This window comes from Ovis aries, chromosome 17 (assembly GCF_016772045.2).
Source record: "Ovis aries strain OAR_USU_Benz2616 breed Rambouillet chromosome 17, ARS-UI_Ramb_v3.0, whole genome shotgun sequence".
NCBI lineage: Eukaryota > Metazoa > Chordata > Mammalia > Artiodactyla > Bovidae > Ovis > Ovis aries.
The window spans coordinates 71,616,464-71,628,168 of NC_056070.1; positions in this window are offsets into that span (position 1 = coordinate 71,616,464).

Consider the following 11,705-nt stretch of genomic DNA (forward strand, 5'->3'; position numbering starts at 1 on the left):
CTCAAACCACTCAGCCAGTCTTCAGGGCTTGTCCAAATCCCCGCTTGATTCTTAACTCTTAGAAACATTGTTACTTAAAGCCTCTAATTAGCAGTCGGAGAGCAGGGTGGGCCTTTCAATGGCTGCGTCAGTTTCTGAGCTCCTTCCGCCCACTAGTGTAAGCTCTGGGCAGGCAGGAGCTGGTGGCTGATTCCCTGAAGTATGTGCCCAATCCCTGGGTCATAGTGGTTGGGTTAACTGAGCTGGGCTGTTCTGGGGGGGCGGCGGGAAGCTATGGTATGAGATGTGAGCCCCTGACAGAGTGTCTGTGCTGCCCAGAGAGACGCCGGTTGGATCTCAGAACACTGGAGCGGACAGAGGTCGTGACTGTCCCCCCGGCACCTAGAACCACGAATGACTCTTCCTTCGCGGTGCTTACCTGCTGGCAGTGACACCCTCGTTCACGTGGCTGATCACAGCTCCTCCCCTCTCCCCTCTCCTCCACTGCCTCACCCTCTGCCTCAGCACCAGGCCTGGGAAGCAGTCGGTGCTCAGAAAGTCCTTGCTGAAGGGGTGGTTGAAGGACTGGACCAACTCATTTCATAGATGGAGAAGCAGAGGCCCAAGGAGGTCGGGCTGCTCGGCGGCAAAGCTGGGACGAGCGGTCAGGCCTCCTGGGTCTCAGGCGGGTGTGCGACTCCTCCAATTTCCTTTGCGTTCGGTCACCGCTGGGGTCTAGTCCAACCTGCTTGTTTCCAGAAGGGAAACTGAGGCCCAGAGAGGGGAAGGACTCGCCCACAGTCACAGAAGAAGACCACGCCAGAGCTAGGCCTAGAGCCGAAAGCTCTTGACTCCCAAGCCAGTGCTCTTTCCTTGTAAAGGCGTAGAGAAAACAAAGCTGGATCGGGCTGATTGCCAAGCCCCTGTAGGAGGTCACATAGCCAAGCGGCTCTCAGAGCTCCTTGTCTATTCTTAGCCTGAACTTTTAGTGACTTGGGTCTGCAGCGGCTTTCCCCCCCTCTTCCTCAGCACTTGTTTTTTTGTGTATAGGTGGTGTGGGTTTTTAAATAAGGGGTGCTACGTGGAGGAAGTGGGCTTCGGCACCGTCCTGCCACGGGGGCCCTGAAGAGCATGGACGTGAGAGGGGCCCTGAGAAAACAATTAGCTTCTCTCCTCTGATGTGACCCCAGAGCCGCCCTTTCTGCTGCCTCTCACAACTGTCAACGCAAGGCTGAACTGCTCACACAATGAGGAGGAAATAGCCAGAAGGAATTTACAAAGAGGGCGGCCTGTTAGTGTTGGCCGCCGGTGCCTCACTGTGATGAGGACGGAGAACGAGCTCTTCCGGAGCCACAGTCCCGTCTGCAATGCTGTGTCATTAACGTCAGAGCCCCTTTCTGCACAAACTCTCAAAACCCCTTTCTCCACTTTGCCAAATGCTTGCTCTGGACAGGGACGCACAAGAAATTCAAGCAGCTACTGACTCTGGGTTACTTGGAAAGGACCAGAAACCCAGAGGATAGAAGGTAGTCGGTGCTGCAAGTTCAGAGGAGGCAGAAGCTGCTCTGGGCTGGCCTGGCTGAGAGAAGTTGCCGGGGCGGGGGGGGCAGCTTGAACCAGGGCTGGCGTGTAGCTGTCTGTTGCCGTGTAACAAATTACCTCAAAACTTGGTGGCTTAGAGCACAAGCAATTAATATCTCACAGTTTCTGTGGGTGAAGAATCGGATCCAGCCTAGCAGGATGACCCTGGCTCAAGGTGTTCTGGGAGGCTGCAGTCAAGCTCCTGGCCTCAAGGCTCGCCAGGACGTGGAGGGGAACCCAGTCTCAAGCTCACCGAACGGGTCGTTGGCAGGCCCATCCCTCGTGACACAAGCTTCTCTACACGACGGCTTCAGCCCGTGGAGCTGGCTTCCCCCCGGGTGACGGCAAGGGTGACTTCCGAGGTACACCGCCGCCCTTTGCTAACCTGACCTTAGACACGCTCTCCCGTCACTTCCGCTGACTCTTCACTGGAAGCAGCCACGAGGCTTGGCCCACCGAGAGGCAGAGGCCATTGGCCGCCGTGTCAGGGGCTGCCTCCCCCAACCTCGCCGGATGGGCAGGATGTAACGGAAGCACAGACAGCGTTTCAGGTGGAAAGGAGAGCGAAAGCACAGAGGCCACCGAGCTTCGAGCGCAGCGGCTCGGCTGGAGCACAGCCTGGAGCAGGAGTGTGGGCAGTAGCTGGAGAAGCTGTCTGGGCCCAGGCTGAACTGGGTTTAAAAAACACCCCGGGCTGCAGAGTTTTCCTTCTGCCCTTAGGCTCTCGTCCCTGCTGCCCCACTCCGCGGCGAGCTCTGTAAGTTTGGGAACCACTTCTGCTTCATGCTCAGTACGTCTCTGTGATTTACTGCGGAGGTTGGCAAGTGATGGTGATCAGGAAGACTCAAGGAGCAAGCCCTGTGAAGCCAGTGTGTCAGGAGAACGCACAGTGCCCGTGCCTTCTTGCTTTCGGGATTCAACAGAGTTACTTGTGGAGCGCCTGATCAAGATTTAAACACTGTCCCTTATTTCTGAGGCACCACTATGGAAATTCATAGCACACAACCAAGAGGGGCGCTGGGCTTTGGACTACAGTCCGTGTGGTTGCAAAGCGTCGGACACAGCTTAGCGACACAGCTTAGCGACACAGCTTAGCGACAACAACGGAAGCTCTTTCATCACCTCCTCGTTCTGTTGAGCCTCAGAATCTTGGTGCCTTGGCAAGAGGGGACCGGCTTGGTGTCTAAGGGCAGACAGAGCTGGTCTCCCTCAGCAGCGCAGGAGCTGGACCAGACTAGCGCAGCCGGACTGGGCAGGCTCCTCACACTGGTCTTGACTGCTCGCCGCGCCGCCTGCTCCAGTGGCTGGCTGGAGCGCCTGTCCGAGCTGCCGTCTGTGTTGCCCTTTGCTGTGACGGGAGGGAGAGCCTCTTCTGGGGGAAGGAGTGGAGGAAAAAAACTACCAGGTGGTGGGTTTGTTCGGGGCCGCCCCAGTCTGGGAGCTTAACCAGTAGCAACTGCTTTCTCCCAGTTCGGAGGCTGCAAGGGTCGCCGAGTCGGCAGGCTGGGTGTCTCCTGAGGCCCTCCTCCCGGCCTCGTGATGGTGTCCTCCCGTCTGGAGGCCTTTCTTCTCTGCTCACACCCCTGTGTCTTTTCCTATCTTACAAGGTCACCAGTCCTGTTGGATTAGGGCCCCACACTCGTAACCTCCTTTAACCATAACAGCCTTGTTAAAGGCTTGTCTCCACGTACAATCACACCGGGGGGTGGGGCCTCCTCATACAAGCGAGAGGGGCCCGGTTCATCCCATAACGGGGGCCAAAGTCTATCGCGCATGAGCCTTGTGTCCTGTCATCTGCGCTCTTCTAAGGGAAAGCTAACCTCCCGTTTGCAGAGATGGTGATCGATGATTCTTCTTGTTTTCCAAGGCTTTCCTTTTACTTATTTTAAATTCAACCTCTGGCGTGCTGGGTCTGCGTCGTGCGCGGGCTTTCTCTGACTGTGGTGGGCGGGCCACCCCCCGGGCTTGCGGGGCCGGCTCCTCCCTGCGCTCACGCCTCTCGCTGCTGGACGCAGGCTCCGGGGCGTGCGGGCTCCGCTGGTGTGTTGAGTGGGCGCAGCAGTTGCGACTCGCAGGCTCTGGAGCACAGGCTCGGGAGTTGTGACCCACGGGCTTAGCTGCTCTGTGGCTACGGGATCTTCCTGGATGAGGAATCGAACCTGGGTCCCTGCCTTGGCAGGCAGGCTCTTGTCCACCAGGAAAGTCCTGATCCAGGCTGTTAAGGACGCTTCACAGCCACCACCCCCCGTGGCATTACAGGAATCTCCCGGTTAGTAGACATGATGCTATCTCTCCTCTACAGAAGGGGAAGCCAAACAGGGAGGGTTCCCGGGTTCCCGAGTTCCCAGGTTCCCGCCCAGTTACAAAGTGTCTAGACTCTGGTTTCCAGATCCTGGGCCTCCTCTATCCCCTGCCTTGGTGTAACCTGCCCTTGACCACGCAGGACCAGCCCCTCAGCACCCTGACCTGGATTCTGACTGCCCACTTCTTCCTCCCGCCCTCTCCATCAGAACCTACGCCCCACCTTCGAGTCCTTCCATTTGATTACGGAAGCGACGAGTAGCTGGCTGAAGCAAATGTCGGGAAGAATCCATGTTGACTAGCTGGTGCGAGATTACTCGGGGGGGGGGGCGGGGATCCCAGCCACGGGTTAACAACCTGTGACGCTTTATAGCTTGTGAAACACTTTCTCCGCATGCCGTGTCTGACTTGTTTTCAGTCCCACCAGGATTCTCTGCAGCGGATGCCACTGGCATCCATACTGTTCAGACTCAGCGATGGGGCAGGTGCAGAGGCTGGGCTTGAACCAGACGCGGGGTGCCCTCTTTACTCTGTCTTTCTCCACCTCCGAAGTCTGCCAGACAGTTCAGAACCGTGTTTTGTTGCGTGGATGCGCTCCTCTAAATGTTCCAGCCTGCGGCTCACACCCTTCCCTGCGCATTCCCTCCTGACCGCCCCTCTGTCGAGCTCCCACGGCGCTGGGACTTGAGACTCTGCTCCGTTCCTGCTTAGCTGAGGTGACCGCAAACACATGTTCCCTCCTCACGAGGCTTTTGTTTCTTCATCTGGGATTAATTTCATCGACTAGGGCCATTTTCCAGCTTGAAGAGTCTTAACAAACTGATCGTCGGTATCTTCCGTTTCATCCACCCCATAAACAGCTATTGAGTATCTGCTATGCGTCAGGCCCTGTGCTACGCACTTTCCCCCCGTTTGCTCATTTCTTTTTAAAATAAACTTGGACCTTTGAGTTTCTTACCAACAGAAAACAATAGCAATAGAAGGGAAAACCCAAGAACAAAAAAGAAGAAAAACTTCCTCAGCAGGTTCCCGCACTCCCGCCCCACCATAGGCCTGGGGGACAGCAGGTCAAGGCCAGCAGGGACCCTGCCCTCAGGGCGTACACTTTCTCGCCTGCGGGGATTGCCCCTGGAAGCATCTGGTCTGGTACTTCTGGAGAAAAGCCCAGTCGTGCGGATGAATGACTGAGGAAGCCGAGAAAGGGCACCGGAGTAAGACGTGGCAAAGCGGGGGCCTGGGGAGCTGGGCTCTCCGGCCCGAGCTTGGGGTGCTTTCCTTCCGCACCGTGCCTTGCACTGTGAGCTCTCCCTTCTGGCCTGTGCTGAGACGGTGGCCTCTCTGCTGGGTGTTCCTGCCGAGATCTGGGCCTGCGCTGCCGCTGACTTGGTGGCTGACAACAGGCCTCATGAGTCACCATATCAACGCACAGATGCCCGCTTTCCACTGGAACTTGAGACACAAGAGTATAAGGAACACAGCCTGACGCTCGGGCGTGAGCCCGCTCCCAAGCGGGGCTTCCTTCTGGTCCTTTCCATGCTGCTGGGCCAGTCTGTCAGCCCTCCCTAGGAAACGGCACGCTTCTCTGCCCCACTCTCTACACTTCTGCCCCTGCTTTTCTCCAAATTAGGGCCAGAAGTAGCTGCCTGTAGATCTAGGCTCTGCTCACTCCGTATCCCACAGTCGTTTGCTGAAAAAGCCTTCAGCACCGCTCGCGCCTGGTCTCTCAAGGAGACGTTCCGAGATTTGGGCCACCGAGGGGACAGCCAGCCCCGGCGTGGGATGAGCCCCGCGCTCCTTTCCGTGTGGGGCACCCTCATCCGTGTGTCTTCGTAGGAACAGCAGCCTGGTGCCTACGTGAACACAAACAGCTGTTTGCACGGTCGGCCCTCAATTAGTGTGAACGTCACCACACTCATTTTAAAAATTGTGTTCGGTCAAAAGCAAACCGGCATGTGATTTAAAAAGGCAGCTTCTACAGCCCTACAAGGTTTATTGAGACCGAGAGCGCTCCTTGGCCTCGCTGCACGCACCCCGTCCCCACTCTCCCTTCCCTAGAGGGACCATTTTCAGCCTGCTCAGCTCATTCTTCTACTGATGCCTGTCTATAAACACTGAGAGCAGGTGCGTACTGCCGCTTCCTGGCTTTTCAGTTCAGGGGTTGTCTGCTGAGGCCCCACCGCAGGACGTGAGAACTCGGCCGCTCACTCCCCTGCGCGCGTGTGCGCGGCCCATGCTCCCCTGTCCCCACTATAGCCAGGGAGCAGCTTTGGGGAGGCCGGTTGCTGTGCGACAGAGCCAAGCCACGGTGTGACCTAGGACAGCTTTTCCGTCCCAGCGGGTCTCTCTGGTTTGATTCTGTTTTTTTTCTGACATTTAGGTTTCTCAGATCGCAGCACTAATTACCTCTCAGCCCTGCCAGGTGTCCAGCCCTCTTGGTGTGCCCTTGGAGGCCCGCTCCTCTCCTGCGTGGCTGCCGTCTCAGGAGCCCCCACCCCTGCCGTCAGCCCGAGGCTCCCTTGCCTCCGTCTTGTCTTGGGCCACCTGTTTCTGGATCTCATCCTTCTCGTTCTTTGCTTCCTTCCCTCTTTTTGATGACTCCTATTTTTGGAAACGTCTGAGAGCGCATGAAAGGGAGATTTTTTTAAGCCTTGCATGTCTGAAATGTCCAGCTCCCGCTTGATCAAGTGTGGAACCCCAGATAAGAAGTCATCTTTGCCTCCGAACTTCGATAGCACGGCTCCACTGTCTTCTAGGTTTCAGGGCTGCTGTGGAGGCCACGCCTTCTTTGCATGTGACCTGGAGGATTCTCTGTCTTCGGCATCAAGGATGTCACCAGGTCACACCTAGCGTGCTGGCCACGTGGTGGCCCTTTCAGCCTGAAAGCTCACGTTCCGTGATTCTGGAGTGTTCTCTTGCGTTATTCTATATCCTTCATTGTGGTTCTAAACCTCCTGTGATTCAGCTGTTGGGATGAGTTTCTCATCTGTCCTTTCCTTGTTTCCTTGTCTTTTTTATCCGACTCTCTGGGAAATTTCCTCAATTTATCTTCTAGTGCTTTTATTACATTTTAAAATTTCTGATGTCTTTTTTTTTCCCTTTCCAAGAGCTTGGCGACTTTTCCCTAAAAACAAACAAAAAAAACTTTTCAGTGGAGTTTTAGATATACTGAAATTAGGTGCACGTGGCTAGCCCACTGTTTTAACCCAGTGTCTCTAAATACATTGGTTGTTTAACAGTTCCTACCTTCTGTTTGCATCAAGCCCATCACAATGGTGCCCTACCACTTAATGCATTTGGCCCTCTCAGCCTAGAATGTGGTGTCTGTACAGAACCTTGGGGTCGTCCGGTTCATCCCCATCCCTGACAGAGAGAACACCCAGTTCTCAGAGACGGGAAGTGTCCTCTTGGAAAACGCTTGTCTCTGCCAGGACTCACCAGGGCGCGTGAGAGGAATGATTTGGCTACACTATACTCTTGTACCTGGTTTGTTTGGGTTTCCCAGGTGGCGCTACTGGTAAAGAACCCGCCTACCAGTGCAGGGGACATAAGAGATGGGAGTTTGATTCCTGGGTCGGGAAGATCCCCTGGAGGAGAGCGTGGCAACCCACTCCAGTGCTCTTGCCTGGAGACGCCCATGGATGGGGGAGCCTGGTGGGCTATAGTCCACGGGGTCGCAAAGAGTTGAACGTGTTTGTTTACTCTTTTCCAAAAAGTGTTACTGAGTTATAATTGACATATAATAAATAAACTGCACATATTTAAAAGTGTGTGACTTGATCAATTTGACCCATATACATATGGCCCCCACACATATATACACACATACTTACGAATCCATCATCACAGCCGAGATGCTGATCAGCCCCCAGACCCCTCATTCCCCTCTGTCTCTCCTGCCTCCCGCCTCCCGTGGCCTCTGCCCAGGCAGCCACGGGCCTGCTTTCTGTCCCTGTGGTCTAGTCTGTGTCTGCTCGGTATAAACGGAGTCACAGAGTGCGGCCTGTCTTTCTGTCTGGCTTTTCTGCACTGGTTTCGCTGGGTGCTTGGGAGGCCACGCCTGGCTGCCCAGGTGAGAAGGCTTCCCCAGCTCCACCACTTTCCACACCCTTCCCCTTGTGCACGCCTCCCATCTCGCCTCCTCCAGGGCTTGCCGCTGCAGCGTCCCGGCCTTCCCCTCTGCATCCAAGCCTGGAGTCGGGAAAGGACCGAATTAACATCCACACTGAGGTGACTGATATCTTCTGTGTATGGTTTGGGTGATTGTACAGAAGACGGAAGCCCATGTTTGGCTTGTGCCGAAGAAGTGAAGATCTCATGATGGATTTCCGGGCATGGCCACAGATGCGTGGGAGAGACTTTGGACAAAGGCCTCCCATGAGCCTCTAGACGTGCACCCTGGTAGCAGAATCCCCGCAAACTGAAAGCCCCTCTGGTTCCATTCAGAATTTTGGTTTCCTGAAACGTCAGCCATTGAGAAGCTAAAAAAAGAACAAATGTCTTGCTGGCCTTCCTTCCTTTTGGTCTGTTTGGCAGAGAAAAAAAAAAAGCCCTGTGTCGATAAGAGGTCAGTCGCGAAGGCAGGGATGCCATGTTTTGTCCCTGTGTCTCTGGTCTGGGTGAGAGGAGGGCCACCAGACCAAAGTCTGAAGCCGGCAGACCAGCCTGGCTCTGGAGGTGCCCCAGGTCTTCCCCTCCTTGTTGTATGTTTAATCTTTAATTCCTCATCGGTTAATTCACATTTCATTCTTGACAGTGCTGTGAAGGAGGAGAATTGGAACTATTTCTACATGTTGAATGTGAGAAAAGAGGGTAGCGCAATCTTAACTTCAACGCACTCCTCAGCAGTGGCCCTGTCCGAGGGGGGACCCCAGGCTGCTGCCCTCGCCGGGGACATGCTGGTAGGAAATCTTGGGGCGGAAGCAGGGGAGTCCGGCTCACTTTGACGTGTAGTGTATGTATTTATGGTTTGTATTAAGGCAGTGGCACCCACTCCAGTGCTCTTGCCTGGAAAATCCCATGGAGGGAGGAGCCTGGTGGGCTGCAGTCCACGGGGTCGCTAAGAGTCGGACACAACTGAGCAACTTCACTTTCACTTTTCACTTTTATGCACTGGAGAAGGACATGGCAACCCACTCCTGTGTTCTTGCCTGGAGAATCCCAGGGACGGGGAGCCTGGAGGGCTGCTGTTTATGGGGTCGCACAGAGTCGGACACGACTGAAGCGACTCAGCAGCAGCAGCAGCAGCAGCGATTGCCAAGGCAACGATATTTATCACACTGCATAGTCATATTCCTGAAGGCGAATCATCATCTGTGTTCTTCAGGCTGTGCGTTAGAACTCAGTGACTTATGCACTGAAGACAAGCTTGTTCCCTTAAGCACCAGCAGCGTTGGCACACACACACGCACCCCGTCTCCCGGGACCGGCGTTTTGCTCTGCCTTCTATAGGCTGACTTCTTTGGGCTCCATGTGGGAGCATATATAGTGTTTGTCTTTCCCTGTGTGACTTACCTCGAGGTCCGCCCGTGCTCAGGCAGCAGGCTGTTCTCAGTTCCACCGTGCGTGCGCTGCGTCTAACTGTGTCCATCTATCCCCTGACGGGCGTTTGGGTTGTCTCCATGCCTTGGCAGTTGTGAGCAGCGCTGCGATCGGCGTGGGAGTGCAGATGTCTCGTGGAAGTCCTGTCTTCATCTCCTCTGGCTGTGTACCCAGGAATGGGGTGCGGGTCCACAGGCTGAATCTGTTTTTATTTTTTTTGAGGAGCCTCCATCTTGTTTTCCATCGAGGTTGGCCCAGGTTACATTCCCACCAATAATGTACAAAGGGGTGGAACTTATTTTCACACGCTTGTTGGTCCGCTGGACTCCTCATCTGAACTGTCTGGTTTTCACTCCACCCACTTGGCTCGCAGGTGGTTTTCACAGGAGTTGCGTGCTGTGGACACTCAGGCTTCACTGAGTGTTGGCTACACGACTGTGCCTCCTTTCTCCAAGCCTGTGGCTTTCTTTCCTTTGTACATTTTGAATGTTTCTTGTGGGAAAAAAAGTTAAAAAATTTAAATAAGGGGATTTAGCAGTATTTTCTCTCGCAGCTTTTGTGTTTTAAGAAATCCGTCTTTCCCCAGAGATCATAAAGTTATCTTTGTCTTTTTGTTTGCTTCTAGTTTGTTGAAAGAGCTAAAGGGTTTTTTAGCCACGTGTATTCTGTTTTCGGTCTTACTTTTCCATTAAGAAGCTCTGTTGTCCCAGAGCCATTTAACGAGCACTCCGTCCTTCTGTGATTTGTAATGTCACCGCGGCTGCGTGACGATGCCCACGCAAGACGCATTTGTCTCCGACCTTGAGATCCCACCCACTTTGTCTGTCTGCCTGTCTGCCTATTGTAACGTCTGCCTTGAGCTTTTCTCTTTGTATGTCTGTTAAGGAACATTTTCACCTGCTTCCAAAGGGGGAAAGTTGTTTTGGCCCTTTTTGATCCTTACCCCCCCCACACATGATTTTGTTTTCAATCCAGATTGTCAAATTTCATGAAAACTCTCTTGGGCTTTTTTAGAGGTCTGTATTTCATTTCAAATTAATCTGGGAATGATTGCCAGTTTTAAAATATCGACTCTTCCCACTCACGAGCTCGGCGCGTCTCTGCCTCGATAGAGCCTTCTCTTTCTGCGCATATTTGTTGGCTTTATTCTTAGGTACCCTCTAGTTTTTGTTGCTGTTGTAAATGATGTTTTTGTAAATCGCTTCTTAGAACGGCTTTTAACTTCATCGTTGCTTGAACTTCTTTCTTTTCTCATCGTTTCGGCTGCACCTGGTCTCCGTCGCCGCGCGAGGGCCTTCTCTGGTTGCGGCAAGTGGAAGCTGCCCTCCAGCTGCCGTGCGCGGGCCTCTCACCGCAGCGGCTTCTCTCGAGGCGCGCAGGCTCACGGGCAGCTCTGGCTGCGGCTTGCCGGCTCTGGGGCCCGGGGGTTTCAGTAGTTGAGCACAGACGCTCCTCAGCTGTGGCTGCTGGCTTAGTTGCTCCTTGGCACGTGGAATCTTCCTGGGCCAGGGACCGAACCCGTTTCCCTGCGTTGGCGGGCAGATTCTTACCCACCGCGCCACCAGGGAAGTCCTCTTCTAGTAGTTTTTGATGGTATAAAGGAAGGCTGTTGATTTTTATAATATTGGCCATTAGCCAGCAGTCTTGAGGCACTCTCATTAGTACAGTCATCTCCGAAGAAATTTTTTGAGTTTTTCAATATAGAGAGTTAATGTAAATACCATCAGGTTATTCCCTTTCCCGGTCTTCCATCAGTGTCATGCTTATTGTGACCGCTCAGACCTTCATTACAATATTGACTAGTCTTTACTAGAAAGAGAAGGCTTCTAATATTTCACCACTGAGTATGATGTCTGCCGTAGGTTTTCAAAAAATACTGTTTATTGGGCTAAGAAATGCTTTTATATTTCTAGTTTACAAAGAGTTTTGACTATGAAAAGATGTTGAATTTTTAACATCATAATAATTTGCTCTGTCTATTGAGATATGTTGCTTTAACTTACTAATGTGAATAATATTGACTGATTATCTAATGTTAAGCCACCCTTGCATTCCTGGGATAAACTCCAATGGGTCGTGATTTATTTTTATACATTGCTAATACTGAGTATTTTGTGTCTAAATTTGTGGATAATGTTGGTCTCAAGTTTTCCTTTTCATACTTACGGTATAGAGAGGTGTAAACAAGCTGTTTTTATGAGGGTTACAGCCATTAGAATCAGAGGGGAATTTCAAGAGCAGCTCATTCGATCATGTCGGTAGAGACGGAAAAACTGGAACCCAGAGAAAGGAAATGCCTTTCCAAA